An 18,598-nucleotide genomic window follows, 5' to 3' on the forward strand; every position below is an offset into this window, starting at 1 on the left:
TTGGTATTTTCACCACACTGAGGCAGAGCATAACCTTGTCCTCTCTCCAGGTCACTGTGGTGTCAGGCTATGTGACTAACTTGAGAAAAAGGGTGGGGATCTACAGTGACTTTGCTCTCCAAGTCTTAAAATTATTCCACACAGAAGAGTGGGAGAATATTGAGGTATGTTGTTAGTGTCGGAGAGGGGACTGTCTGCACTGAAATCCCCTTCCCATCCCCGTCCATTCTTTCTCTACTTCCACACTAGATACCCAAAAGTGTGCAAATGCCAGAGTCAAAGGTTGCAGGTCCCCTTCTGTGCATGCAATGCAACAGTCTAGTTACAGGATTACATACCCTGTTATTTTCCTGCTAGCTTTGCTACACATTTAGTATCTAAATATATTTCATTCTTTTATACTTGGTGTAATCTTAATGGAAGAGTAAGAGGTTTTTAGGGAGGTTTTTTTTGCTTGGTTGGTTGGTTGTTTTTAGAAAAACCCACACTTCTGAGGAGTTCAAAAGGACATTGTTAGCAGCTCCACATCAGCATTTTGGACTTATATTCTTGCTTCACAGAAAGACAGTGGAGCTACCATCTGGAGTAAGTGCACCAGAACCAGTTTCATCAAGCAACAAAAGTTAAAGCACAATCTCCATAGCTAATAGGAGCCAGGTTGCTGGGGGTTACATGCTGCGTTCCGTACTCTGAGAATCAAGAGGGAATGACACAGCTCTAGACGTGTGGATATTTACTCACCCTTTCTAAGTGGAATGCCAGGTTGTCCAAATTCACAGCAGCGTTTAGCATGAGACATTGGACATTCTGTTGCCTTTTCTCCGTTTTCCAACTCTGCTCTTTCCACTTTATCTCACTGCAGGGAATTTTGCCTTTAGTTGGGCATGAATTTGTGACCAATCATACAGCGAGGATCTCTGCGTTTACAGGTTTCTCTTACAAAGGGTAAGGGCTCACTGTTTTCCTTATTTAGGGTATTTTAAGATTTCCGCATGTGTTCTAGAACAGCCTGGTTCCAATGCTCCTGAAGAGCGGTAGCTTCTTACATTGAAGACTATCATCTCGCTAACACCTCTAAGCTAACACACAAACTCTTTAATCTCAACTAAAGTAGTATCAAGCAATTTAAAAAATATTCCAACAAAGGCTCCAGCCCTTACACTTCTAGGCAGCAGAGTCCTTACTGCTACAAAAGGGAGTTGTATAAGCCACCTACGGTATATTTACACAGTGCCTTCCAGAAGCGATGCACACCACTTCCCGCCCTGAAGATCTTACAGTCAAAGTTAAGAACCACCAGACACAGAACAGACCAGGAGAAAGAGGGGCCATGTGGTTTCAAAGGAAGCAAGATAAGGCGTTTGGCCGAGGAGGGCAGGGAAGCCATTCCAAGCAAAGAAAGCATGAAGCCCAGAGCGGTCTGTCTGCTCAGACACCAAGCACAGAGTTATTCTGGCCTGCTCAGACACAACCATCTCTTCTTATCCACTCCCCACTTATCCATCTACACGGCATACATCAGTGCTTGTGGCCAAACCTTCCTATCCTCCAGTGTTTTCAGAGGCAGAGTAAGGTTTCCTGGGGCCCTGAACCAGAGCATGGGGGGAACCTTTCCCACCCCTTCTGCCTGCAGCCCTGCCCCCCATTCTGCCCCTTTCTGCCATGGAACAGGGTCAGGGTGTGGGGGCTTCTCCTACCCTGCCCATCCGGCAGCCAGGGCTCCGAGCTTCTGCCACCCAGTGGCAGATTTTTTCCGGGGGGCCCCAGCTGGCCGGGGCTCCGTTGGCCCAGTGGCTAATTTGCCACTGCTTAGGTGACGTGTCCACAAACCTCCTCCACCCGCCACAAAGTGCAACTGTCCTGATCGCATTTCTGCATTCTAACGCTGAGGATGCTCATGGTCCCTGCCACCATTCCCCTGCATAGAAGGGAGCCGGGCGGAGGAGGCACAGCAAGCAGCTGAAGTTCCTGGCACTCCCTGAACCTCTGTAACCCGGTTCTCTCTGCTGCAGACAACAGCTCCAAGTAGGAAAACCAAGAGCCAAGATCCACACAGATCAGAAAATGCCCCAGTGGAGCTCAAACCCAGCCCGTCACTACCACTGCCCAGAAAAGACAGATCTGCAGCAAGACAGGGTTTCCCTCTGATTGCCACATGGAGATGGGACCGCCACACCGGTTCTAGCGACCACGCACCCCTTTCCTGGTGTGGACACTCATAGCTCAGCTCCAAACACGCTGGGGGCATTGCAGCGGTGCTCCAGGGAGCAACAGTTCCCCCAGAATCCTCAGCACGGCACTTGGGCAGGGCTGTTTTGAAACCACAGATCAGTGATTCCCCACCCTGAGGAGAAGGGACAAGAGACCCTAGTGGTCCCTACTTACTCTCAAGTTAAGCCCATTAAGCCATGTCAGCCAACTTCCTGGGTGTCTCAATCAGAGCTCAGACCAGAGCACAGAAAACAGACTGCTCCAGGGCACGAAAAGATGGCCTCATGGCCACGGACATAGGTGTGGTGTCCAGGCTCGAGCTGCTGGACTTCTCTGCAGCCTTGCACCCAGCTGACCACACCTAGGCGAGGCAGCAGGAGCTGACTGTCCAGCACGACCAATTGCTCCTCTCCAGCAGAGCTCAGGGAGGGGTAACTGCTCCTCCTCTCAGACAGGAGATCCTCAGGGATCCATTCTATCCCTGCTCCTCTTCATTACCTACATGAGATGCCGGGCAGAGATGCTGAGATGCCAGGGGCTCCACACTTCATTCTCAAACGGCGCAGCCACTGTCACTGCTAGCGTGTCTCACGCCCGTGAGAGACCAGCTCGTGGAGGGAGAGCGGCCAGTCCAAGCCGAACGCAGGCAAGACTGAAGCAATGCTGATTAGAAAGGGGAAAGGAAGGCTTTGCACCTACTGAAGGCCCATTTGTCAAAGTGTGGCCAAACCGACTTGACTCCTCCCTAAGTCTGGATGACCGGGCGGCATCACTTCCCAAAAACGCCTCCTTACGCCTCCAGCTTGCTAGGAAGTGACGTCCCTTCCTGCTGGACGAGGACTTGGCCACAGCGACGCACACATGGGTCACTTCCCGGGCAGGTTCCTGCAATTCACTGTATCCGGGGCTGAACATGAAGGCGATGCCTGAGCTCTAGCAGCTGGGACAGAATGTGGCTGCTGCCTTCTCCATAGCTCAGGCCACCGTGAGCACATCAAGTGCATCCTCAAATCCCTCCTCTGGCTCCCAGTCAGAAGCCAGTTTAAGGCCTGAGTCCTACTTTTCAAAGCAATTAGTGGGTGAGGCTCCAGCTACAACAAAGACCAAATTTTGATCTATGAACCACTGCAATAGCTGCACTTTTCGGGATACTGCTTATCACAAAGCCCTGGACGAAGCCTGTGAGAGCTGGGAGAAAGCATTCCCTGTCCAGGGGATACGGCTATGGACCAGCCTTCCAGAGAAGACCAGGCTAACAGAGTCTGACTGTCCTGATACCATATTGCAAAGCTTTCCTCCTGGAGAAGCCTTTTAACTGTGACTCACAATCTGAATGCTCCTTTTATTCCCATACCACTTGTTCCCCTTACAAAAAAAAAAAAAGCCCTTCTACCCACTCCAAGCAGAATTCGGTCCTAAAAGGGAGAAGGGCCAGAGACACGATGCAGGGACACGGCTACTGATGTCATGTGGGAGTTGTAAGGCGCTGTGGGAATAGGCAGCTAGAACGCTGAGCGTGCAAATGATTCACAGGGTGGTGTGTTCAGTCTGTTTTTTCCTAAGCATAGCTGAAGCCCAGGTAAGTTTTTTCCAAAAAGAAAAACCAAAATCTGAATCCTAGAGGCAGGGAAGAGTCAGCAAGAGCGAGCACCCACCTCTTCAGTCCCTGATGTACTCTGCTAGGGAGCAGAGATGGGACCCCCAAGTGTTATGAGTTTATACCTGAGCTACAGAAATCTGCAGTCGCCAACCTGCATTTTTAAAGAGCTTGTAGGACCTGTTACAGCACGTGACACAGTCCCTGTTTCTCCAAGCCTCTTCTGAAAAGAAGCAAGAATCGATGCTGGAACATCAACTGATATTCACTCGTAACCGAACGACCTTGCTTTTGCTGGTTTGCAATCAGACACTTAGGGCAAGTCTACACTACAAAAATGTAAGTCAACCTAAGTTATGTTGACGTACAACCATCACGGTAATTGAATCGGTTTTACGTGTCCACACTACGCTTCTTGTGGTGCTTGTCCTCACCAGGACACTTACACCAATTTAACTGCCAGCGTGGGGCATGTCAGGATGGTTTGTGAAAGACAGCAACAGCTGATGTAAGCAACAGTGTCTACACTGACACTGTCCATCCAACGACATCAACCTAAGCACTGTGACTCTCACAGAGGTGGAGTTGTTAAGTCAGTGTAGTGAACGAGTTATATTGGTCAGGGCTTTGGAGCTGTGTTCCGGCTCTGCTCCAGCTCCAGGCAAAAACCTGCAGCTTCACTGCTCCGGAGCTGCTCCGCGCTCCAGCTCCAGGCTCCGCTCCAAAGCCCTGATATCGGTGGAAGCTACACTTTGCTGTAGACACTTACAGAGTTAAGTCGACGTAAGCTAACTCTGTAGTGTAAACCAGACCTTAGCATTAACAGCCTCAGGGACCTAGAGTAACATACCAGTTCCTGCTGATTTAGTGATGAACAGTTCCTCTGAGGGCTTCCCACAGCCCCTAATGATCTAGAGCCATCTACCAAGATGTGAGCCCATCATGCACAGCTTCTAGCTTACTGGAAAGAACATTGTTTTTAACCTAAATTGAGATGGGGTGTGGCTCACTCTCTAGCCAGGCCAAGAATATGCCATTCTATTCTATCCTAAGACAGTCGTCTGGTGAGCTTTCTTTAGAGACTGTCAGTTCTATTTTGGGAATATGAACTTGCTTTTTTTATACTAAACAAATCCAATTTCTATGAAAAGTGAACAGAAGGGAAAGGCAGATCTATCCTGTGTGTTAAGTTTCAAAGAGATGGGGCCTGCGTTTAACTCAGAATTAGAAAGGACATTATTTTCCGTTTTGGATATGGTACTTTAAGATGTTGCTTTAAACTTGTGCTCTTCAAGGCACAGGAACACAAACAAGTATTTTCTACAGGTAAGCACCATATTTAAGTTAAGTTACAACTGCACACAAGAGCCTCTGTTGAGTGTGGCTATTTGTAGTCATAGACTTTCAAGCCAGAAGGAACCACTAGATCACCAAGTCTGACCTGCTGCATATGACAGGCTGGTACATTTCGCCCACTTACCCCAGGATTAAGCCCAATAACTTGCATGATGAATGCACATTTTCCAGGCTGCTGAGGAGCCAGGAAAGGAAATTCTGAGCCTCATCAAGGACAGGCAAGAGGATGGGCCAGAAGGTACATTTGGCCCATGAAGATCAACACAAGAGTAACATTCAGCAGCACTGAACTAAAACATCCATGTCACCTGCTGCCCTCCCCGTACGCCAACCAGCCGTAGCAGCACATTAAGTTGGCCCAACATCGGTAAACCACTGTATTTCTCCCACGTCACTGCTTCCCAAATACCACTGAAACAAGGGTTATAGTGCAGAGAGTACACTGCTAGTGCCGCCTTCTGGGGGAGAGAGCAGGAGTCAGGCAATAGAATTATTAAGCAATGAATCCCCTCCCCCCCGGGAGCCTCCAGCTAGCACATCACTAAGGTACTGCACGAAGGCGCAAGCCCCACCGCGCCGTACACAGTAGTGCAGAGGGGACATTCAGGCTGGGAAAGGCTGGTAGGTCTATGCTACACAGATCCACCAGCCAAGCAGGGCCGGCTTTAGGAAGTGTGGGGCCCAATTTGAACAGTTTCGACAAGGCCCCAGCAGGATGACTAAAAAAAACAAACAAAACAAAACATGTGGGGCTTGTACTCACCGGGCTGTGCTCCGAGTCTTCAGCGGCACTTTGGCGGTGGGTCCTTCACTCACTCCAGGTCTTCAGTGGCACTGAAGGACCCGCCACCAAAGTGCCGCCGAAGACCTGGAGCGAGCAAAGTACCTGCTGTCGAAGTGCTGCCGAAGACCCGGAGTGCCGCCGGGTGAGTAAAAATTAAAAAGGCGCCTCTAGCCAGGGAAGGGATTCTCACTGGGTGCGGGGCCCTCTTAGGCATGGGGCCCGATTCGGGGGAATTGGTGGAATAGGCCTAAAGCCGGCACTGCAGCCAAGTACTCCTGAGTGTGCAATGGCCATGAAATCTCCAGAAGCCCCATAGCTGAGATAGCAACTTTACAGCCTGGGGAATAGACATTATGTTGCTACCATCCCTAAAAAATTCCCTTTCAATAGTGCAGGTTTCGCTCCAACGTGCTAGTGTGGAATTAGGAAGCACTATCACAACGTTGCACCAAATCCCTGTGCAATACAGTACCGCACCAGCGTAGTACACGTTCCTTCCCATACACCTCGTCTCACCCAGAGCCCTGCTCTTAAATCCCAGCGTGACGGGTTTGGGGCAGCTCTGTGAGCATTCAGGAATACGGGATGCTGGCTGGTGGTCGGGGTGCTCTGGTGTGAATAGACTAGTTCACACAACAGGAATTTGTGTGGGAAAAACAGGAAAGAGGGGGAAAGAACAGCTCAAGAGAGCCACCTCTCAGCAAACCCTCGACAGTTATTCAGGGACACTGCCAGCAGTGGCACCCCACACCCCAGCAGGGACTCCATTCCAGTCCCGCTTGTCCCCCTCGCTCCTTCTGCAGGGATCCCAGGCCGCCCTCGGCTGGGAGACCCCCCCCCCCCCCGACCCACCCAGCTGGTGCTGCCAGGAGTCAGGCTCTCAGCACAGTAGGTCACACCACCACTCGCTGAGCTCTGGCCCAGCATCCCCCGCGGGGCTGAGGGGTGGCCAAGTCAAAGGTTGGTAGTGTTGCAACGCTGCAGCCTAAGTGACGCGCCAGGTTGTTCCAGCAGCAGCTGTAATGGATTCATAAGGGATCACTGTCTACATGAGGATGGGCCATGGCCCCTCTGGCTCCACAGCCTATGGACCGTTCCCAAAGCCGCTGGGGGGAAAGGTTAGAAATCCAGTTCAGCCTGAGCCTAACGGACAAGCCCCACGTGCAGCAGGAGTAACGCCGCTTTGTTCAGGCCAGGTGGTTTGCAGGCCGTCGGCTGTCACATTAACCGGGTGGCTTACGGTGACATGCTGTGGCCACTGAACCTTAGCAGCACCCGTGGACCGTGAGCTCGAGCCCTACACATGGCAGGTTTCAGAGAACATGTGCCAGGAGCATTAGCTGTTCTCTGCCTGCTGGGGCTTCCTTGGGCAGCTCTGCCCTGGCGTAAGAGAAAATGTTTTAACGTGCTCTAAAACCCACCTGCAGACACCAATTTTACTTTGGAAGAACTGCCAAGGAAACTAGCACGAATGAAGTACAGAGGATACGAGAGACTCTAGTAACAGGGCAGCGATACTCCAACCTCAGTGCTTCAGGAGCCAAATTAGTGACATTACCCAAAAGTCACCGGCGTGTGAATTCATTGTTTTATTTACTATCTAGTCATATTGAAACAGCGACACAGGGGAAATATTTAGAGTCAGTCTCTCTCATATATATTTTTTCTCTCACAGCAAAAGGACTGACCAGGTATTATTATTTTACCACCTACAATTGGTTACTAACATGGTAGAAGTATCCTCACTGGTTAATACTGAAATCACACAGTGTTTTAGTAGCATGCGCTGCAAAGAGCCGCAGGAGATACATGAAAGAACCACTTGCAGCTCCCAAGCCTCAGCCGGAGTATCTCTGATTAGGGTCAGGGAAGCACGAGTCAGGCTCCTCTGCCTTATTCCTGAACAATGGGGCTACGCGTGAGCAAAGGACAGCAAGGGAGGGAGGACGTGAAGGGTGTTGGATGGGATGAAGGGTTGGGAGTGGGGGGGAGAGAAGGCTCAGCCTCTCTGCCACCTTTGACCCTTCGGGCCGTGCTGCTGAGGGGCCCACACGGCGCTAGATGACAATTCTTATTGTGTTGAGGTTCATCCAAACACGAGGCCTTTGAAAACCCGATGTGAGGATGAGAACTTGGAAGAACTCTCTTTCCAAGAACGCAGATTTTCTCTGATCCCTCAACAATTAAGGGATTGCCCTCAAAGGGGCCTTTGCTCTCTGGGAGCTGACAGAGCAGCATCGCGGGGTGGGGTGGGCACCTTCCTCTGCAGCGGCGTACTTGGAGGGGAAGGTAAATGGAGTCCTCTGTGCCCTCCCTGTCACCAGGGGCGGCTCTAGGATTTGCGCCGCCCCAAGCAGGGCGGTGCGCCGCGGGGGGCGCTCTGGCGGTCGCCGGTCCCGTGGCTCCGGTGGACCTCCCGCAGGCATCAAAGCCGCGGGACCAGCAGACCCTCCGCAGGCACGCCTGCGGGAGGTCCACTGGAGCCGCCTGCCGCCCGAAGCGCACGCTTGGCGCGCTGGGGTCTGGAGCCGGCCCTGCCTGTCACCCAACAACGCCTCCTCACAGCTGCTCCACCAGGCCCAGGGTGGGGGCTTAGGGTCTTTCCATCTCCTCTACTAATCGCTGATGAGAGGAAGGAACCCAGGACTCCTCACCTGTCCCAGGTGGTCTCCAGCACTAGCCTCACTCCTCTTCCCCTGATGCTGCTGATTCTAGAGCAAGAAGGGAGGTCACAGCAGCACAGGGAAATGGGGGGAGGAAAGAAAGGGGTCAGAGCTGTGCAATGCAGGATGCCAGGAGTTGAGCTGTGCCCCCCAAACCTCTCCCCACACCCATGACCCCTCCTCCATTTGTCCCCGCTTCAAACTATGCCCCCCACTGGCAGCCATCCCTGCACCCTCTGCCCAGGTCCTCCACCTGTGGGATGTTCTGGAGAGCCAGAGAGATGGGAAATAAGAAGACGCATGGCAGTCAAGGGGCTAATAGGCATCCAGTGTCTTCTGTGCCAATCGATCACTGCCAAGGAGCAGGAGAGCCGGGCTGTTGGGCCACCTGAGTGCTGAGAAATTATTTAACCAAAACACAAGTTAACTGCCCAAAAACTTCACCAACAAAATATTACGGTTGTTCAGTGGTGATGTTCTGGAAGGGCACAAGCCAAGTTCAGCTACACTCAAATCTCTGAAAACCCAGAAGCAAGGTGCTAAGGTACACACCACTCCTGCAATATAACCTTAACTCTGCCCTCTTTGAGCAATGCCCCAATGTGCCAAAGCGACACTGGCACTCTGTTCTTCCAGATGCTACCGAACTCTCTGGGGACAGGGCACACGAGCACTGTAAAGGCAAAATTCGGTTCAGGTCCGGCATAGCAAACAGGCATTACCTATCCCTGGCTACTCTCAAACTCTGCACAAATCACACAAACCACCACCACCCCCCAACATGCTAAGTGTTAACACGTCTTCACCCTTGCTTTGAGGGTTCATTCTGTGACATTATGTTACCTTCACTTACCCCTCACTAAGCCCTGGAGACCAGAGTTACATGCGTGACCAGACTGCTGACAATCCCCATGACAAGACAACCCTGTGCACCTCAGACAACTTACAGAACTCAGCATATTTGAGCCATCAAGGTACACGTGCGCCTCATTTCATACCGAGATCTCTTCCAATCTGCTCCAACTAATCCCTTCACCATTCAATATAGCTACGCAACAGTGAAGGCAGCTGGAGTGCATGCAGATAAATGCTGGCATTCAAACCAGCGGAGCACAAATGTCTTTGTCTATTTTTGGCACCCCCCTTCTTGAAACATTCCCAAAGGCTACCACCAGCTCCAGGGGGCAGAGGTCAGGTGACACTGCAGGAGTGGCATGTACCTTACCCGTGTACTTCTTCATTTTCAGAGATCTGCGTGTGGCTGAACTCTATGTCCTGGAAAAGCACAAGACATCACCACCAGGCAACCCACCTCTGCATTGAAGTTTTTGAGCTGTTAATTGAGAGTGGCCTGACACCAGGCTATCTGCCCTCAGCTAACCAAGCCTGACAGGTGTACATACAGGCACCCTTTTCCCAGATATTGACAGAAGCATTTGTACACAAAAAACTCATTTGTGAGCCAGTCAACAAATGCAAATACAGTCATCACTGCTTACACAACAGCCTAGCTTCTCACATGTCAATGAGAGCAGATGCATCAGGATACTGACAACAGATGCCTGTCTAAATATTTGGGATGGGCATGTGGGAGAGATGACCTGTCATTCATTAAATAAAGACAAACAGCACAAAGGGAAGTTAGAAACTCATGAGTCGCCCTAACATAAGATAGCTTCCCTTACTCTTCTGTTTCAAGTAGGCTGCATCACTAGTCTACTTGAAACAAAGGATATTCAAGAACAGCCTTTGCTCAGCATTTCTGATAAGACTATTTGGCAGATTTAAAAACTTATCTCACCTACAGCATTTAACTCTGGTGTGGGCTAAAGCCGCCATTCGCAGATCTGGAAGTTTCTGGAGAACTGTTGTGTTTTGCTTTTATAGGCTAATTAAACTATTTTACAAATGAATCTTTTATGAATACAGCCATCGGAAAGTTACCTAGAACACAGGTTGGTATATACTAACTGCTCTGTGGTCAGTCATAGAAGTACTAACACATACATCACACAGCAGCTGTTCCCGACCTTTGTTAGAGGGAAGAGAGCTTCATTGTTACAAAATTAAGTGAAAAAAAGTTTAACCTATCACATAATCCTGGTTGTCAGTCACAGAACTGGCATTGATTATGAGCATAACTCACCAAAGAAGGTCTGATTTTTATTACTGAAGTCATAAGACACCTCAATGTACACTATAGTTAAGTTTGGGTTTAAACCAAGATACAAGACCCTAATTTAAACACTTTGTTTTGTCACTTTTCCATTACTTCACTATAATAGTCTTTGATAAAATTAAGTTCCAGCCAAAGTAAACTAGACTTTATAATGTAGTCCTACTTTGGAGGGTACAGAGAGGTAATCATGTATTAGCATGTGAAATTAGACAGTCTCTGACCATAACACCAGAGACACTTTAATGTCTGGATTTGGCAGTATTTCATGTTCACCGATACCTGTCAACTGAGCAGCTTGCATAGCTGGTTGGCACATATTTCAGTCCCATAACTAGCATTCTGCTCTGGGGTGCAGTGCAAACTGCAGCTGTTATTTTATAGAGTGCTGTGGGGGCTCTATGAAACCCAATCCATCACAAGCAGGCAAATGTTGTAATACAATCATTTCCTTTGCCACTGGCAGTTCACATGAAAATGGTCTTGGGAAAGGGACAAGAGACACAGACATTTCTCTTTAGCGCATTTTAAAAATCAATAATATTGTGCTTGGCGTTTAAGAGCCACAAAAGCTAGCTTACGTCAACAGATCAATGATTGCCGCTAATCAGGAAGAGTTTTGACCATAATGAATATTTTATTTTTTTATTTTTTGTTTAAGCGACACTACTGTACTGAGGAAAACTCGGGACGATGTGTGCTTCTTTTGCCTTGTTTTGTTTTTGGGTTTTTTTTGGGGGGGGGTTGTTTGTTTGTTTTGTTAAAGGTTTCTCTCCCCTATTATGTTAAGATCCACACAAATATCAGGGAGAAAAGTAACTAAGGTGCTGATTCTGCAAACATCTAAGCACCTGTGCAGCTTTACTGGCACCAGTAATCATTCTAAAATTAGGTTTAATCTATACAGCTGTATGCAACAGTGTTACCATTTGCTGGACCTCTGGCAGCTGCTATGAACAATAACTCCATTCAATTAATCCTTTAGGGATTGACAGACAGGGAGGATAGGGTTGAGGGAAGAAACCAGAAATGCAGCCATCTTTAACAGTTAGAACTGCGGTATCTCAACTCCTGCAAAGCAAAGGAGTTGTTACTTTAGAGCACAGGTCAACAGAGCCACTTGAATGGGGGTTCTCAAACTGGGGGTCGGGAACCCTCAGGGGATCGTGAGGTTATTACATGGGGGATCATGAGCTGTCAGCCTCCACCTCAAACCCCGCTTTGCCTCCAGCATTTATAATGGCATTAAATATATTTTAAAAAGTGTTTTTAATGTATAAGAAGGGGTCGCACTCTGAGGCTTGCTATGTGAAAGGGGTCAGCAGTACAAACGTTTGAGAACCACTGCACTAGAAGGTCCTATACAGGTAAGCTCAGCAAGCAAAACCATTTAACAGGGTGGCGGTCACCCCCACAAACATTCTGAATTCCAGAACAAGTTTACATTTCTGAAGTGAAACTGGGAACACAGAAATTAGCAAGGAAAGCGTCAGGGGAAGGGAGTTCCTCTGGATTTTTGTGTGATGTCCAAGCATCCCATCAGCTAGCTATTTGATGCTGTCATCAGACCCAGTGCCCCACCCCATTCTGAAACCAAGGACAGTAAAGCAACATAAAGCTAATGAAGAATGTGTACACTTCTAGAAACTTTGTTCTAGTCATTTCACTCTTTATAAAAAGGAGAACCTTGTCATATAAGTTTTGATGAAAGAACAAAGAGAATCTGAGTACAGCCATCCAAGGCTAAATATAGAGCAGTGAATTAAATAATCACTGCTGTGATCTTTTAATCTAGACAAAGAATAAGCAATCCATCTTCCACAAAAGCAGAACTCCTTCAGACGAGTTCGGTTACAACCAGGCAACATCCTCAAATTGTTTAAACAAATCATGCTTGGTAAGATTAGCAAACTGTGATAAGAGCAGTGCTGTAATCCTCCTAGTAAGTTACTTTCTAGCATATTTGTTTTAAAGAAGAAGTCATTCCGCCCATTACAGCATGTTTGGAAGCATTCCAGTCGATCTGGAATCAGAGATCTACCATATATACACAATTGTACATTAACACTCATGGATGAATAAACAGTTGCAGAACATTACACTTAAATGATCATGCTCCTATCCATTAACATCCAAGAAATATTGTCCTAGACTGCGGACCTACCAACAGGTCCCCTTTGAACAAGGCCTCTCTTCTTAAATATTGACAATTTCTATACATTAAGATCTGCAGTATGTATACACATGTTGATCTCTGAAGCTATGTCCTAGCCACATCCACATTCCAGCTGTCGTCTTTAAAATTAATTAATGTAATTCTGTCAGTCTGAAGGTTTTCTTTTTGGATTACCTTTAACTAGACTCATCTGAAAGTTCACAAGTATTACTGGTTGAACAATATATCTGAATTCTCTAGAAAATGTTTCATCTGAGATATCTATTACATTTTATAGTCCATCTGCAGAAGAGACCAAAAACAGGAAGCATAGCTTTGGTTGTGCACATACATTCCACTGGGATTTTGTAACATGTAATAATAGTCTCAGAGGTTATAATTCAATGGCATTTTCTCAGAGCTATAACAATAGCTCTTTAGAAAAATCAAATCAGTGATGTCCCCTATAAAGTAAGGAAAGTACCATAAAGCAAGCAGATTTACTTCCCTACATGAGGGAATGGTTAATATTAAACCAAGATTGGGGGGTTGCTTATTTTGTTTGTTTTTTTGCATACATATGGAAGTCTCAATACAGCTCCCCCACTCCTGTCTTTCGATAACCCCCCCAACACACACACACACACACACACACACACACATATCTCCGCCCCAGACAAGAGTTAAATTTCAGTTAAAACATCAAGTGCATCAAGATCCAATACTACCTCAGGTTAGACATTCACTGCTAGAGCTAAATGCTTGCAAATTCTTAAGAGGAGGAAATGTGACCCAGCACCTCCTGGAAGAGGTGCTGGGTCACAGCTCTGCCCTACACCAAACCACCAACGTGCACAATCATTGTTCAGTGGATCTCTGGTCACACTTCCTTTCTGATCCCAAATTAGAGATGTACAAAAATAAACCAAAACAGTCCCCTGACTATTTCCCCTTAGTCCAACCAGGTCTGTTGGACGAGAACATTTCCCTGGCCCAGTGACTGGTCTGCCTTTGGGCTACTACTCTGCATAAATAAGTTAGAAGGAAAACTGCAATGAATTCACTGTTTCCTACTATGACATGCAATTCACAGCAGCAGCAGCCTCCTTTCCCCACAGGGAGGGGCTGATCTGGCCATTTTTCCACAGGTTTAACCTGAGGGTTTCCAGCCCAGACCATTTGCAGAATGGCTTCCTAGGGCGCGATCGCACCTCAGAGCGGGGCTTCACGCCGGCCCCCTGGGAAGGCTGTTGCTGCAGGCACCGCCCGGCCGCAGACTGGCGGAGGCGGCGCCCGGCGGGCACGGTGAGAGGCGCTGCCCCGGTGGAGCCCAAGGCGAAGGGTGCAGCGCGCCCCGCTCCTCCCTGCCCAGAGACCGCGGCTCGCTACGAGCTTTGGGGACGGGACAGCGACAAGAAGACACGTCCCCTCCGGAGCCGGGCGAGGCGCGGCGCAGCCGGGCGGGCACCGCAGGGCGCTACTTGCACACGCGAAGGGACCAGTCTCCCACCCGAGCTCCGCTAGCGCCGGGCTCCGGGCAGGGGCGGGACTTCGCACCCAGCCGGGTTTGTTTTTAGCGACTTCGCTCCCGGCCAGGGCCCGAGGGCGGCGCGGAGTCACCCCAGGGTCCCCGGCCAGGGCGCGTCTCTCCCTGGGGCGGTGCAGGGGGGCCCGGGGCCGCCCCACGCCAGCGGGACACGGTCCCAGGGCGGGTTCCCGGCTCCCAACCCGGCTGGCTCCGGGGCCGCCGCCAGCTTCCCCCAGCCGGGCAGCTCCCGCCCCCGCAGCTTCCGCGCCCCCGGCCGCCACTCACGCTCCGTGCGCCCCGGCCGCCCCGCGTCCAGCGCCAGGCACCGCGCTGCTGGCTCCCTCCGGCCGGCCGGCGGGGGGGCTGGGCCGGCCGCCTGCGCGTCAAGCCAGCCGCGGGCGGGGCCACCGAGTCACTCGGGGCGGGGCGGGACCGAGCCAGCCGGGAGCCTCCCTGCCCAGGCCGGGGCTGGGATCCCGGCTCCCCCCGAGCCGGCCTCCAGCGGGCGGCGGGAGCGGGTCAGGCTGGGAGCCAGGCACCCAGGTTTGGGCGCACACATGGCAAAGGCGCAGGTGAGAAGCCGCCTGGAGAGAAACTCACTCCCCGGGTGGCGCCCCTGGTTCGCCCCCCAGCTCGGCGCAGCCCGGCGAGCTCGGCCCCCTGCGCAGCTCCAGCCTCACGCGGAGCTTTCGGCCTCTGTAAAGAATCGGGGGTTTCTGGTCTGTGTTAATTAATAGAGTAAATTAAAACAGCTCTGCGGCAACACTGGAGCAAGATACGTTTGACTTTTATAATCAGCCTGCATGTCCCATTCTTGTAGTTTAACTTTTTCCCATTATCAGTAAATTAAACTTATAGAAACCCTACAGTTACTTGCCAAATTATAACAGTGGAGAGGAGCCTGGTGGCACCTTAGAGACTAACAGGTTTAATTGGGCATAAGCTTTCGTGAGTAAAAAACCCCCACTTCTTCAGATGCAGGGAGTGAAAATGACAGAGGCAGGCATTGTTATACTGACCCCTGCAGAGAAGGGAGTTACCTTACAAGTGGCGAACCAGGGGGGATGTAGTCCACTCCCAATAGTAGAGGAGGTGTCAATTCCAGGAGAGGCAAAGCTGCCTTTGTAGTGAGCCAGCCACTCCCAGTCCCTATTCAAGCCCAAATTAATGGTGTTAAATTTGCCTGCATCTGTAACTTTCACTCCATGCATCTCAAGAAGTGGGTTTTTTACCCAAAAAAGCTTATGCCCAAATAAATCTGTTAGTCTTTAAGGTGTCACTGGACTCCTTGTTGTTTTTGTGGCTACAGACTAACCCAGCTACCCCCTGATACTCAAAAAGGGAGACGTATACCAAGATTAGATCATTCTTTTGTATTTAAAAATTGAGACGGTGTAGAAATGTGTTTAACTAGCAGTACCCGATAAAATCCATTATACTAAATATCTAGTTATGTAAGGCATAATATGTAGATGCACATTTCTAAGTCTAAAATCATTAAATGTTCTGCCTGCCAGCTCCAGAATTATGAGCTTGGATATGAATTATTTAACGAAAAGACTGTCATTCTGATCAATACTGGATAAAGCAAAACTGTTTGTACTGTCAAAATGTCAGGGGAAAAAAATTTCATTTTGAGTTTAATTTGCCAAAGCTGCAAAATAAAAAGCTGATGCACTGGTCCTGCCTGATGGAACTGATCCTCTTCACAGTGGGAGTTTCCTCCCTATATTAATTAATAGGAGCAGGATTCATGACAAGAATTAGATTCTCTTCCTGTAGCCTTTTTTATTTATATTATGTAGTCGAATGTCTCATTGTAAATCTGATTATCTTGCATAGTCATTTGATTAGATCTTACGTGATACAGTTATGATTTAATGTTCCATCTCTATTTTTGACTCTGTAATGATGAGAGTAGGCAAATGTTTCCCTTTAACAGCACACTTTACTGTAATACTAACAGGATAGTCATAATCCCACATGTTATCAGTCTTGGTTGGGTTTTTAACAAAAATTTGATTTTAAAAATTCCTGTTTGTCAAATTATGGGGTAATTAGCAACATAAAAGATTTTGATTTTGAGATGCTGACTATTCAGAAAATGCAGACTACAGGTTTCTGCCATGTCTTTGTCAAAACCCATACCATGAAACAGGCATCCCTTTGTCTTCTGAATAAGAGGTCGAAGTATATGACATATTGTACATCTACCAGTAGCCTGTTTGTTGGGCCTTTTTCCTATAACCTCAGGCACCACAGAAGTTAATCCACAGTTTGTGAATCTAGTAATTCATCTACAAATGCTGGGCAGCATCCAGATTGCAATGATGATATGAAGTTTAAAGCACTTTAGGGTATATCCAGTGGAATTACTGTACTATACTCTGTGTAATGCTAAGATGCATCCTGGTGTGACTCATTTATTCAGCCAATGAATTCCTTTCTTCTCCAAGTACAACACTGAACATTTTTAGATGGTTATGTACAATATGTTTACAGCATTTCTTAGTACAATAGTCTATATAATATCTTCCCTGCCTGTTGTGAAAAGTCAATACAAATGTTCAGTTTCAATGCACTGCAGGAGACATCAGGCATATGCACCAATGACCACCAAACTATTTTCAAGATCATCTAACAATATCCAGAGCAAATCCTAGGGGTGAAGATGTCTATATTTATGCAGCCAAAGTGTATGAGTGAGGGGAGAGGACATTTTAGCAAAGGCTAACCCTGATACAAAGGCCACTAGGCTACTGGTATTTGAGCTGATCTTTTTACTAAGTGAGAGTGAAATATTTCTTTGGAATACAATGTGGATATATAAACTACTGACTTTGTAAACTGCTTAACGGGAAAAGAAATAAGCCACATTTTATGCCTTCGAGCTTCAGCAGCGTTACATTAATTTTCTTCTTCAGCAGAGTGACCTGGAATTAACAGGTGTGAGAGAACATCCTGGATAAAACACAGCAATAACAGGGTCATCCACTGTAGTTGTATGTTAAACATTTTAAATGTTAGGAATACGTATTCGTTTAAACCCACTTTGTTTAGAATGTATATAAGTGGACATATTAAACTTCTGTTGGCATTTTGACTTCAGTGGGAGCAGGGCTGGCCTTTAACGTGCTTTCCCATGTTCAGATTAGTGCTAACGTAGTAACTGTCTATTTCACAGAAGTAAATGTTATGGATTCTAATGATACCTGTTTAAACATAAACCTCTTGGCTGGCAGTTTGGCAATACATATTCTGTATCTGCTTTGCCTCCCTATAAAAATCCTGTCATCTTCTCTCTTGTCTAAGTTATTTGTCTGTGCTTTTATCATGTCATTTTGGTTGGGGTGTGTGACATATTGCCTTTAAGATGTCAATAACAGGGTGAAATATGTTAAGTTGGCATTATAAGGAATCAGTGAGCCTTGTCTCTTTAATGGCAGATCAGATTGTTTTCAGGTGGACACCACTAGCTGAGACCATTAACATGTAAATGCATGGTCATTAGGTTAGGGCAAAGGGCAGATGGCCCTTTGTCAATCAGATACAAAGGTGGGCCTGGAGACCAGTATTGTCACCTTTTGAGTTGTGCAAGAAAACAGGAACCTAACAATCCAAATCAACAGCAACATCGTAGCATCCTAGAAATGTAGGACCGGAAAAGACCTTACTAGGTCATCGAGTCCAGCCCCCTGCATGAGGCAGGACTAAAATAAAAGTACTATAGACATAGGATTTTACTAAAATGAGGGAACAGGCACTGCACAGGTCATAAGAGACCATGATAACCACCTTGGAGTGGCCTCTGTGTAAATATCTTTGTGAGGTCTGTCTGATATGGGAATGTATAAGCTAGCTTCTTTAAGGTCAAGAGGGTCCCAGATGAGAGGAAAGGATGCTCAGGAGAAAAGGGAAGATGCCTGGCTGGGTAACCAAAGGCTTGTGTCTCACCCGTGCAGTCTGTGGAACGGGTAGAGGCTGCCGAGCACATTAGAAGAATCCTAAGGGTATGTGTTCAGAAATCAAGTGGAAGTGGGCTTCTAACATTCTTGCACTCACTGAGGCCAGTGGCAAAACCCCCACTGGCTTCAAAGGGTGCGATATTGGTCCTGTTACTGTGCTTTG

The 18,598-nt window shown here is 48.1% G+C and overlaps 1 protein-coding gene across 3 annotated transcripts in view; it reads right to left on the minus strand.

Annotated features, from left to right (window-relative positions):
• The window catches only part of PLS3 (plastin 3), an 81,574-nt gene extending 66,687 nt beyond the window's left edge, over positions 1-14,887 (minus strand). For 2 of the 3 annotated variants that reach the window (XM_039488595.1, XM_039488601.1), the window contains exon 1: positions 14,756-14,887. The gene's annotated coding sequence lies outside the window, so the exon portion shown is untranslated. Of the gene's footprint in view, positions 1-14,153; positions 14,313-14,755 lie in introns of those variants that run through there. The other variant, XM_039488600.1, reaches the window with a different exon arrangement.
• Positions 14,888-18,598: the final 3,711 nt, after the last annotated feature.

This window comes from Mauremys reevesii, linkage group 9 (genome assembly GCF_016161935.1).
Source record: "Mauremys reevesii isolate NIE-2019 linkage group 9, ASM1616193v1, whole genome shotgun sequence".
NCBI classification, from domain to species: Eukaryota; Metazoa; Chordata; order Testudines; family Geoemydidae; genus Mauremys; species Mauremys reevesii.